This window comes from Delphinapterus leucas, chromosome 13 (genome assembly GCF_059928025.1).
Source record: "Delphinapterus leucas isolate spDelLeu-1000000601 "Yukka" chromosome 13, BTC_Dleu_Yukka2, whole genome shotgun sequence".
In the NCBI taxonomy this organism is placed as follows: Eukaryota; Metazoa; Chordata; class Mammalia; order Artiodactyla; family Monodontidae; genus Delphinapterus; species Delphinapterus leucas.
Window position 1 is genome coordinate 75,559,862 of NC_143141.1, and position 13,036 is coordinate 75,572,897.

General features: G+C 43.6%; 1 protein-coding gene across 15 annotated transcripts in view; it reads right to left on the bottom strand.

The window, feature by feature from the left end:
• The window catches only part of NCOA1 (nuclear receptor coactivator 1), a 366,103-nt gene that overhangs the window by 249,937 nt on the left and 103,130 nt on the right, over positions 1-13,036 (bottom strand). For 3 of the 15 annotated variants that reach the window (XM_089922459.1, XM_089922454.1, XM_089922455.1), the window contains exon 1: positions 9,819-10,189. The exons of 11 other annotated variants lie outside the window; for them this stretch is intronic. The gene's annotated coding sequence lies outside the window, so the exon portion shown is untranslated. Of the gene's footprint in view, positions 1-9,298; positions 9,749-9,818; positions 10,190-13,036 lie in introns of those variants that run through there. One more of the 15 variants, XM_089922456.1, reaches the window with a different exon arrangement.

Here is a 13,036-nt window from a genome sequence, read left to right on the forward strand (position 1 = left end):
GGATATGTAAAAGAATGACATTTATTATAATAAAATAAACAATTTTTAAACACTTAATTTACCTATTGATGACACGGCTTTATGCTCTCCCTAATAAATATTGTTTTTAATACTACCACCATTTTTGGTGAGAGTAATGTGATGAACACTATTATTTTTAAATTTTGCTTTCATATTTTGTAATACAGCAACTTAAAATGCTAGCTCTAAATTCAGTTCATTCTTATAATAAGTAACTCTTTTATTTGGTTTTAATGGTCATCATAGCCAAAAAACATACTTCATAAAGATGAGTATAACCAAAGGGAAGAACTGCATCACTTGCTGTACTGAATAAAACATGAATTTCAATTTTCAATCCTCTTCACCATTTATGTAAAAGTTTTTGCTAAAATTCAGGTAGTGCATTTCCATATTTCCTGATGACAATCAGTTGTTCTTACTAACTCATCAGATAGTATTGCCTTTTTTATATTTTCAGTAGATGGGCCCAAAACCACTAAAATGCGTCTCTTACAAGGTCTTCATACAGGTTAGAAAATTTGGTTTTCAAGTTCAAGTGTACATATAAAAACATTCTTAAAGTTTTAACATCATTTTCAGCAATTAAATCCAATAATGATGGAAATAGTCCCAAATATACATTTTCAATAACCTCTCTCCAAAACATTGAATTTTATTTTGTTTTGAAAGGTAGTTACTTTTTGAGTCACTGTTAAGAATTTACCATCACCCCAAAGGGACAGATTTGTGGGTTTATTTTCATAAATATCTGCTAGGTAGTATACTACTCACAGACACTTGTCAGAGAAAACTGTCAGCAAATTTTGGACATGTGTATTTTTGTGAAAGAAAAATTAATAAGTCATCTTTAAATTAGACAATTCTTAAGTCCTTTACCTCAAGATGACCAGTTAACCTGTATGAAATATTTTATAAAAAATCTGCTTGGTGACTCCCTACTGTAATACAATATATGTTTAGTCTACTCTTTAAAATAATAAATCTAAAAATGCAATTACCCAGGCTCCTATAAACTATAAAACATCACAGAAGACTGAAAGTAAAGAAACTTTCTAACACACCTCTAATATTTCTCTGATAATTTTATGTAAACCCTACTGTAGAGACCACTGCTCTAAATGTGCCTGGGCTCCCAAGGGTCAAAGCTCTCCATGAGTCCCTTCCAACCAATTTCCCTGGCATGCTATGGAAGTTCAAAGGAGTTATCTTTAAAGGTACTCTAATTATATTGTACCCATCTCTGAATTACTACCAGTTGGAAAAAAGACACAACTGCAGTACATTCTATGACATCAGCTGTCTTCAACACTGTTCCCTCAGTGTAATGTTGGTTAGCAATTCAGTCAAATAATAGGGCTGGAACAAGGTCCAAGACTCTTCATGACATATCCTGCCTTAAATCCTTTTTGGAACATGGCAGGGCATAAATAAATCAGTAAAATAAATCATGAAATATATTGAGAGCCAGGGGCTTTCACCTTGTATGACCAATCTAACTTATACAGTGACACATATTTACATAAGGAGATGACATTTTTACACTTGAAAAACAAGTCCACTGCATCATCTTAAGAATTCCAAATGATAACACACTGTTTAAAGAAATACCTACTGCTTTAAAAAAATTTTTTTTAATTTTTAAAAGCATAAGACAGTGAAAAAGATTTTGTACTAACTTCTATCAAGAAAAAAAAAGTATGTTCTCAAATATACATAAAAATGCGTAAGTTCCCAGTGTGGTAAGCCTTACATATGGAATCATTTCAAAAACTATGAAAATATAAGATTTGGGGTGTAAAACCCGCCAAAAAAAGATCCACATAGATTTGGAAAACTGGCACTTCTCATTTTCATCCAGATCTACAAACTTCACCGTTCCTGACCACCTCCCTCCATTAAAATCATTCAATGTCTTACAACTGCACCTAGAACATCTGGTTCCCTCTCCCACTTCAGCTGGTGCCACCCTCCCGCTTGCACTTTCCCCCTTTATGATTCCCGAAATAACCCCAAGCGTCTCTGTCCTTTCATCTTTGCTATTTAATCTTCCTGAATATACTGCTCTCCTCCCCCTCACTCACACAGAAATCATCCCCTGCCTTCAATGTTCCTGTTCACCACGAAGTCCACCATGAAACCTGCCCCTATCCCTTTCAAATGAAAATAATTGCTCACTCTCCTGATTCCTCAAAGTACTATTTCAGTACCTCTCCCACAGCACTCATCACATTTAATTAGTAATATAGGTATCTGTGTGTCATCTTATCACCTCTCTTGGGTCATCATCTCCTTACGGACAGGATCTATATCTTATCATTTAACTTCCCTATCTTTTAACAACACAGCACCTTGAACAAAGTAGGTACTCACATAACTATGTCTTGAATGAATGATTGAGTGGCTACTTAGAACTTCAATTACAGACTTCCTGTACCATCTGGAATGGGGAGGGAGGGAGGACTTAGACTTTGTAGAACAAATATCTTTTCCCTGGTTTCCTCCAAACAAACTCAGCGAAGTAAAGCCAGTATTACACATACAGGTACTTTCAAAAGGCAAGGACATTTCATCCTTCAACTATCTGGTCAAATATGGCATGATATCTGTATATATGCAAACATACTCTCACAATAGAATATCTTCTACTGTTAAACAACCGAATCTATGCTTGATAATAAAAGCATGTAAATGTTTTAACCATATAAGCAAACTAAAAATGTAAGATGTAATGTATTAAAGCTATAAGAATAAGACCAACCATTCAAATTACAAGTGGAAACACAGAGCATGACCAAGCAATTTATTCCAAATGAAAAAAATACCCTAAGCTTTAGCTATTTAAATACTAACAAAACATGAGAGGCAGAATTTTATTGCTAAGAATCCAAACCAACCATTCAAAGATAAGCTTACCTAGACAGAAGCACCAAAAAATCAACATTACTAAGGTACAAAGGTGAGATCAGAAACAGCACAAAAATCTTAAAGTGATACTTTCATTAAGTAACTGGTACATCGGCTCCTGGATCATCAGAAAGCAATGGAGATGGCAGCAGTCTCTACTGCACATGCAGACAACAGAAAGGAGTCCAGAAAGTAACAGAGGGTTACAGTGTGGCCAAGTGTGGGGAGCACCTTGGAGAGAAGCCAATTTAGAGGTATGCTCGTGATTTCAGGTCAGAAGACCTGGACTCAAATGTCATCCCTAATACCTACAAGCTGTGCAATCTTACACCAGCCACTTAACTTCGCTGAGCTGCCTTTCCTTGCTTATAAAATGTAACATATAGAGCAAGCACAGTACCTGAGTACACTGTGTCTCGGACACAGTCCTCAATAAATATTTGCTGACTCTGAATGAGGGCCATACAAAAAAAGCCAATATTTCTCTCCAGGCACTTTTGTACTTTTTGAGACAGCAGCCTTAATTAATTCCTGATTAATACCTTATTACAATATTTGACAATTTTTGGCCGAAAAACAAAAATATGCCTTTCCTACTAGCTTACACATTGCTCAAAATCTTACTAAAATTATTAAAATTTTAAATCTCTTTGTAATAACTTTCAAATACAAGAAGTAACTCTCATAAAGAAGGCTGGGAGCCAAATACCTGGGTTCTTGCCCAAGTAAAGACACTAACTATGTGACCCATGAAAATTACTATATTTGTCTGGCCTTAGTCTTCTCATCTATAATATTAACAAGGTTGTTCCAAATCACCGTTAAGGGCCCTTTGCTCTAAATGTTGTGGTTCATGCCATCTCAAGGATTTTCTAATCCAATTAGGAAAGCCAATTCAACATACACTAAAAAGAGAAACTCTTCCAAAAAAAAAAAAAAAAGAAGAAGAAGGAAAGGAAGAAAAATTTATTATACAGAACAAACTGATCCTTAAAAAGCTAAAAACAGGGGCTTCCCTGGTGGCACAGTGGTTGAGAGTCCGCCTGCCCATGCAGGGGATGCGGGTTTGTGCCCCGGTCCGGGAAGATCCCACATGCCGCGGAGTGGCTGGGCCCGTGAGCCATGGCCGCTGAGCCTGCGCGTCCGGAGCCTGTGCTCCGCAACGGGAGAGGCACAACAGTGAGAGGCCCGCGTACCGCAAAAACAAACAAACAACAAAAAAGCTAAAAACAGAACTACCATATGACCCAGCAATCCCACTCCTGGGCATATACCCAGAGAAAACCATAAATCAAAAAGATACATGTACCCCAATGTTCACTGCAGCACTATATACAATAGCCAGGACATGGAAGCAACCTAAATGTCCATCAACAGAGGAATGAATAAAGAAGATGTGGTACATATATACAATGGAATATTACTCAGCCATAAAAAGGAATGAAGTTGTGTCATTTGCAGAGACGTGGATGGACCAAGAGACTGTCAGAGAGTGCAGTAAGTCAGAAAGAGAAAAACAAATATCATATATTAATGCATATATGTGGAATCTAGAAAAATGGTATAGAGGACCTTATTTGCAAAGCAGAAATAGAGACACAGACGTAAAGAATAAATGTTCGATACCAAGGAGGAAGGGGTGGGGTGGTGAACTAGGAGACTGGGATTGACATATATACACTACTATGTATAAAATAGATAACTAATGAGAACCTACTGTATAGCACAGGGAACTGTATTCAGTGTTCTGTGGTGACCTGAATGGGAAGGAAATCCAAAAAAGAGGGGACATATGTATACGTATGGCTGATTCACTTTGTTGTACAGCAGAAACTGACACAGTAGTGTAAAGCAACTATACTCCAATAAAAATTTTTTTTAATTTAAATGAAAAAAAAAGAAAAAACTGGGTAATCGATGCTAAAGAAGTGTGATAAAAATCAAGCTTTCTAGAGAACGTACCAGCTTTGACTGTTCTTGAAGGTCAAGAGATAAAGGAAAAAGGAATACAATTTAAATAAAGAAACGAAACATGTAAAATCAAAGAAGCAAGATATCTACAAGTGATTATAATACTTTCTTCACTTGTATAGCACTTTACAGTTTACAAAGCATTTCTGCATACGCCATCTGCAGCAAATTTTCTGGAATGAGAAACACAAGAACAGTTTAAATGATTTACATTTGATAAATTTGTCCAGAGAGTCTCCACTAAAAACAATAACGTCAAAAAATATTTCAGCAAAGAATTTTTTCAACATTTATATGTAGGATGAAGTAGAGAGGCAAATGCATGCAGGCAAACAGCTATAAACCTACAAATCACAGTATTTCAGCACAAGAAGAAATGTGAATTCAGACCAATATGCTCATCTAATGGTAAAGAAACTCAGGCCCACAGAGTTCATGTGATGCTAGTTACTCCATGTGCAAAATGACAGGAGGACCAGACTGTAGAGGCAGAAATAAAGGGGGAAATGCAAGAAACTGCAAAGAAAAGAATCAGATAATCTGATGATGGATTAGGCAGTGATGTGTTTAGGTTATGGAAATGTAGAAAACATTATTAAAGTCTTAACTACCTGCCAATCATTATGCTAGACATATCTTGTTATTTAATACAATAAGTTAATTTAAAGGTCACAACAATATGAGTTTAAGTACATTATTCCAATTTTAAGCACGAAAACCTGAGGTTTACTGTGGCTAAGTAACTAGCCCAAGGTTACATCCACTAAGTAAAAGAGCCAGGGCACCATTCCCGTGTCTGAAGTCAAACACCCACTCTCAAAAGCAGCTTAAAAACTGCCTCAAAATTACAAGGCAAAAATGAAGTAGTGCTCTGGAAGCATTGGATAAACCAGTGTTATTAGACTTCTGGCCCTGTTAATAGGTGTATTTCACTTCTGTGCTTGCACCTATTGTTATGGATCTCATCTGTCTGTTCCCAGTGATCAGGTCCAGGACTTCTCAGTAAAGCCCAACTTCCCACCCTCCACACTAAAACATACCCATGGGGAGAGATTAGATCAAAATATATCTAAGATGAGGGTGACTAGACTGATTAATGTGAAGTCTTCTACAACTCCTCCAGTGACTATAGCTTCTGTTTTGGCATAAGCTATTTATCTTCAAAATATGATAACTATACTAAGCTTTTCTAAAAGCCTGTCATTTCAAGGAGCCTCAAAAATACTGTGTTGCAGATGGGGGAATGGGGGAGGAAGCATGGATTCAACAACCAACTCTACTTGCATTTCTAGAACCGGACTTAAATGTTGGTGTCAGTGTTTTGTAATAATTCTTCTTATTCAACCATGTATCTTGCAGAAATATAAAATAATAATTTATGTTAATCCAAATACTGTGCACCCACAAAACATCATCTGGAATTCAACTAAAGGAAAAAACCTGCATCTCCTCCTTAAACTAAGCAACCAAGAATGGTATACAGTTGCCATTAGGCCATTTTATGACCTCTGACCCCATATGTTGAGAGAGAGGCGCAAAGTCTAAGTAAAACACAAAGAAGAGAGAAAGAAAGGCTTGAAATGACTAGGCCTCACCTCCAATGGTAAGAAAAAAGGTTAGAGACCATAAGGTCCACCCTTAGTGACCAATAACCAAGAGCTAAGCTACTGGTTAACCTGGGAGAGAAGCAATGAAGAAGTCCTTTCCTACAGTCTAGTCTGTCCAACTCATAGGAAAGTTGTACAAGGTGGGGAGAAATTTGTATGGTTCTGCAGCCCAAAACTGGATATAGTGCTCTGTCATTCAACTCCTGAAACACATGCACTTCACCCAATCCCACACTCTTCTGCACCTGATATTTGGAAGTAATGTAAAATGGAGCCCACCACATGTTTCTGGACCTATGCTAGGAAAGCAGCTGATGGCCCTCTGAGAATTCCTGTGATTATCACAGGCAGAAAGTAAAAATCACTGCCAAGACAATAATGAGAATCCTGGAGATCTCCTCGCCCCATGACTTAAGAAGATTCTACTCAGCGGTGTGTGTGTGTGTTGACCTCCCATACTTGCCCTAAAATGAAAGCTATTTTAGGCCATATGGTTTAAGACCAACCAACCCCAAAAATATGCAACATATTCAAACAATGTGGAGCCCTTGGGGGATAGGGCAATAAAGACAAACTTAAGTAAGGAACAAAGGTAGTATGTAAGAGAAGTTATGTGAAATCGATGAGGACAGAGATGTCCTTTAAAAAGAATTATAAACCATACTCTGATATACAGTCCAATAGAGAAAAGATTTTCAAAGAATGTCCAATATCCTTTCTTCCCCACTCCACCCTTCAGCACCTCTATACCACCCTCAACACCTACTCAACATTTAGTCCTGGTGAAGACCAATCACTGGATTAGCAGGATCAACAGTACATGCAGAGAACATTCCATCCTGGGAACAACATCTTTAAATTATTTAGGCTTGTTTAGCACCCTTCTGTATAGAGTAAAAATTTTGCCAGTGCTTTCACAATATACACCAGTCAGCACCATAGCAACCCAATCCTCTGCCCACCAAAAGATTAACACATACAAAGAAAACAGGAAATTCAACAAAAATTAAAGTTTGACCCTGGACTCCATCAACAGTTAAATTGTCTTAAATAGTGGCAGTATCTTTATACCACACCCACTTCATGCTACCCTTACGGCTTCCTGGCATAAGCAAGTTCTTGGTATTATACAAACTGCTGCTTCTGTTTCCAGCCCAGATTTCTAGAAATGAAACCCTGGAATTGAAGGAGAAAGAAAAACAAATGTTGGCAGAAAGAGGCAGGAAAATGCATTGTCTATATAATCCCAGTTTAAGTGGAACAATCACCATTAGTTCCATCAAGCACTTTTTTTCAATAAAACCACTTACCAAAAATGCAGATCTAAAATACTCCCTTGGCTTAAACCACACAAAAAGTAATTTAAAAGACACAATCCTACAGATTTTCTCAGAAGGAAATGAGAAAAAGATCAACTATAAACTACATAAAATTCAAATTCTGCACCTTAAAATTCAAACTTCATTGTGAGTTAAATAGATGAAATAAATAACCACTGCAAAATGTTTACAAAAATCAAACTAAATGCCTGTTCTTATAAGCAGCATCCCTGCATTTTCTCTCCAAACCATATATTCCCTATTCAGGCCCCCCTTTTGATCCATTGTTCCCAAAGGATAAAATCTGAATAAGAAATAGAGGGAAACCATTTCCAACGCTAGTTCACAAAACCAAATTAGACCCTTCCACAGAGTACACGAGATAAAAAAGAAACACTTGCATCTGTTTATGACATAGTTCAAGGAATGCCCATTTATTAAGCCGAATCAAACCTCACTGCTACTTTTAACCCAAAACTATTTCTAGTTCAAGAGCCAAAAGACCCAAGCAAACACTCTTTTTATATTATTCTCAACATGAAATCTGACCCCCTTCCTACTACATCACAGCTTCTGTGAAACAAGCTGAGAGGCCCCTTTGGCCAACTTTTTTTTTTTTTTGAGACTAACCTTCAACCAATTCCAAAACTGAAGACAAACCTCAAACAAATTTAACCCCTGAAATCCATCCCTTCAGCTGTACAGTATAATCTAAGCTTCACCGCAGCAATGTTTTACACAGACACTTGAAGATTTCTTAATCACTGAAGTGAAAGCCTCAGCCCTCACAAATCGTCGCCACAGAGATTACTCTTGGCATCAACAGAAGGTGCTGGGACTGCAATTCACTCCAGAACCCTTCATTCACCACCATCATGCTCAGCATTAAAAATTCACCGTCTCAAAAGAAAAAGAATGTCACCTTCTCCACAAGGACACCTGCCTCTTCAACACCTACAGTGAACGAAGAGAGCCCAGCCTGAAAGGCTAAAAGATCCTCCAGCTTAAAGTTTTCCTCCCCACCAAACTGCAGCCACAGCAGCACGGACTCTCCTTGTCACACATACAGGCTTTATTGTCAAACCCTCCGTCTCCCTCTAACATCGTCAACCAAGGCAGTGTCTAGTCTATGGGAGTGACTGCTTTAAAAACAAAAAACAAAAAACAACACAGCTGGGTAGTAAGAGCAGGGACCCTGGTGTCCGGTTTCTCCATTTCTCTTCCAAGCGACTAGGGAATGGCTCGAGTTCTGTCGCTGACCATTAACCCATCCCACTTCTCAGTCTTCCAGGCAACATGTTTGCTCCCCTTTCTAAATCCTTTCAGCAGAATCTGACGAAGGGGACCAAACCCTAAACATAACAGGAAAATCTCACTTATCCATCCCGTTTCTGCCTCCGAAATCCCTCGTCTGGAGAAGGGTAAAGCAAGTGCGCGGGGGTAAACAGAAGCGCCGTCGGAGGCTGCGCTTACAAGAAGACTCGCCACGGTCATCCCCATTTCGCAGTCCCGGCAAGCGAGACTCAGAGAGCTTAACCAGGCTTGCCAAGGTCACCGCGCTCGCCGGGGCCGAGGGGCGCCCGCGCCGACTTCCGGCTCCCCCTCTCGGCGGCGGGGAGCGCCCGCGGGCTCGGGGCGCCTCTCCCCACGCCGGGCCGGCGGCCGCGAGCCTCGCGCACCCTCCGCGGATGCTCGCCCCGTCCGCTCTAACTAGGGCAACTGGGAAACGGGGCAGGAAAGTCGCTGCTGCAGCAGTTTCCATCCGCGGCGCAGCCCCCAGCTGGTGCCCGTGACAGCTGCGACCTCCGCCCCCTCCAGCCGCGCGAGGCCGAGGGAGAAGTCGGGGAAAGTGGGAGGGGGAACGGAGCGGAGAGAAAGGAGAGCGGCGGGCGGAGGGGCACCAGCTGCTCCCGCCCCCTAGGGCCTCGGCGGCCGCGCGGCTCGTGACAGCTGCACCCACCGGGAGGCTCGGCGCCCGCCGCCTGCCACTCACCTGCCGCCGCCGCCTCTGGGCCGCGCTGACGGGCGCCGCGCTTGCCCGCGACCGTGGCGGCGCCGCCGCGGCCTCCGCCGCTGCTCGGGCTGGGAGCCCGCCGCCGCCGCGGCTCTCCGGCCCCCTCCTCCGGAGCAGGAGTCCCCCCGCAGGGGGATGCAGAACGGACCGGGCGCAGGCTGCACTCGAGGGAGCAGCAGGGAACAGGGCAGTCGAAGCGCTCGAGGCCGCGGTTCAGCCGTCTGAGGGGAAGGCTCAGAGAATCGCCTCAGATTCCCGCTCGCCTGGCCTGAAGAACAGGCATTTCAGCCGCTCTCCGCGGCCGCCATGTTCTCCTCCTCCTCCTCCTCGGCTACCGCCGCCGCCGCCGCCGCCGCCGCCGCCGCCGCCACCGCCCCCCGCTCGCGGCCCCGCCCCCTCCGCGCCCCGCCCCGCCCCGCCCCGCCGGCTCCCGGCCGCCCCGCCCACTTCCCGCCGTCCTGCCCTCTGCGCTGCCCCTGCGACCTCCGGCCGGCCGGGCCGCCGCGATCCGGTGCCCGCGAACTCCGACGGCGCTACGGGGGCAGCCAGTTCCCCGCCCGCCGGGCAGCGAAACGAGGAGTCGCCCCGCGCCCTCTGCCGGCCGCAGGCCCGAGGGAAGGCTGCCGCGGTCCCGCCCCGGCCCGCGTCCTAACGAAGTGTGGGAAAGGAGGCCCTAACTCTTCCCCTCCCCTCGGGGCGTTCCTATGACTGCTGCCGGGAAGCCGCCTCGAACCTCTGGGTGCTTTCAGCTAGGCCGCCCGGCCTGCAGCCTCCCGCTGGCTTGATCTGTCCGGGAAGCTGTGGAGCGGCGAGGGGCGCAGTAGACCCGGGTGGAGTGGGTTCTGGCCTGTCCCTCCGCTAATTTCTTGTATTACTTTGAGCGAGACACATCCGCAGCCCTTTTTTAATTCTGTAAAATTGGGAGTTGGTTGCCTAGATGATTTCACAGGCTATTAGATAAGGGAAAAGAAAGATCATCTGCCCCCTTCGTTTTACAGATGAAAAGATCTGACTGACGCGTCTGGCTCTGCAGTTCCATGAATTACCCAAAATGTTTGTCATTGACAGAGCTTTCCCCTCAAGGGGGCCCACACCTTTCTTCTTTTCTACTCGGTTTTTAAATTTTATAATGGCAGTGCTACTTCCAAAAGTGGAGTGTTCCTTGTCATTAGAGGAATCAAACAGCGGTTGAACAGGCTTTCCGAGCCTTATCTGGAAAGCCTCCCTCATTCCAAAGCCTGGCAATATAATACCTATGTCTCTCCCCGGGTTGTCCGAAGGATGAATGGGTCGCTGGCTGCGGAGGTGCTTTGTGAAGCAAAGCAGACAGCTGTCCTTTCCTGCATTCTTATTCCCAGGTAGCTGTCTGCACCTACCTCAATCCTGTCCTACTGTTGTTGTCTCTCAGTGTTTTCTACTCGAGAGCAACCTGTAGAAATCTTTAAACCCTTCACAGTCCTCCTAACTGAAACCCGACCTTGCCTTGAAAACACCAACCTCCCTGGCACCTCTCTGATTCAGTGAGCAACTTCTTCCAGAGGCATGTACTCCATCCTGCCATCATTCACTGCCATACCCTAGATCAGGGGTCCCCAAACCCCGGGCTGTGGACCGGTACCGGTCAAGGCCTGTTAGGAACTGGGCCGCACAGCAGGAGGTGAGCAGCGGACAAGCGAGCGAAGCTTCATCTGCCGCTCCCCATCGCCCACATTACCCCCTGAACCATCCCCCGCACCGTCTGTGGAAAAATTGTCTTCCACGAAACTGGTCCCTGGTGCCAGAAAGGTTGGGGACTGCTCATCATGCTATTCCTGGACTGCTCATAAACCAACCTTTAGTCCACACCCCACATTCATCATATATTCGTTTATTCAGGGACTTCCCCGGTGGCGCAGTGGTTAGGAATCTGCCTGCCAATGCAGGGGACGTGGGTTCGTGCCCTGGTCCAGGAAGATCCCACATGCTGTGGAGCAACCAAGCTTGTGCACCACAACTACTGAGCCTCTGCTCTAGGGCCTGCGAGCCACAGCTACTGAAGCCCGCACGCCTAGAGCCCGTGCTCTGCAACAAGAGAAGCCACCACAATGAGAAGACTGCGCACCACAACGAAGAGTAGCCCCCGCTCACCACAACTAGAGAAAGCCTGTGCGGAACAATGAGGACTCAATGCAGCCAAAAATAAAAACAAACAAACAAACAAACCTCTTTACATATTCATTAATTTGATTCTTATTACTGGAGCCCTAGGTGCATTTCATTAGCTCTTGCCCTCAACTAGTTTAGCAGGACATCTAGCCACCTACAGGGTCCCCATCCCCAATAATCACTGAAAATACCCAGAGCTATGTATCTCTCAATCGCCAGGTTAATCCCCTTCTGTAGGACATACCTCCCAGTCTAGTCCAGTCCAGACTGTATGAAGAGGCCTATAAACATAACCACGTGTGCAGGTAACGCTGTCTCCTGTCGGGGCTACACGCTGGTCACTGCTGATTGCCAGGTCCAGTAGATACTTCAAACCCCCACCCCATTAGATGGCCTTCCTACAGCGCTTTATACTGTGAAGTCCTCCTTTTTGAAACTCTCCTCCTCTCCCCTGTCTTCTACATCATTCTCTTCTCTCTTTGCCTGTTTTCTGAACTTCCCTTCCCTAGCACTTTTCTTTGCTGTTCCTTTTCCACAGAACCATGTAATGTTGGTATCCTCAAGGTTTGATTTTTTTCCCACCTCTCCTCTCACTTAGATTGACTTGGTTTTGTTTCCACGGCTTCAACTGTTAATAACACCTGTATCTCCCTCTCCCAGCCCCCACCCCTACCCCACTCTGCAGCCCAGTGTCTTAATTAACTTTTAAACATCCTCAGGACAGGCAGTGCTGAGATTTTGTTGGATGATGAATGGAACTTAAGGTATTATTTATCTTGCCATCCATGGACACTAAAGAAAGGACTTTTCTAGGGTGAGACTCCTTCATAAGTAAGGTCCTTTGACTTTCTTCTCTGTCCTCTACGTTTATAATCACTTGCCAAAACAGTTATAACCCACTTTTTTCTTCTTTTTTTATTGTGTTAAAATACAGATAAAATTTACCACCTTAACCATTATTAAATATGCAGTTCAGTGGATTAAATACATTCATACTGTTGGGCAGCCATCAGCACCATCCATCCCCATAACTCTTCTCATCTTGTAAAACT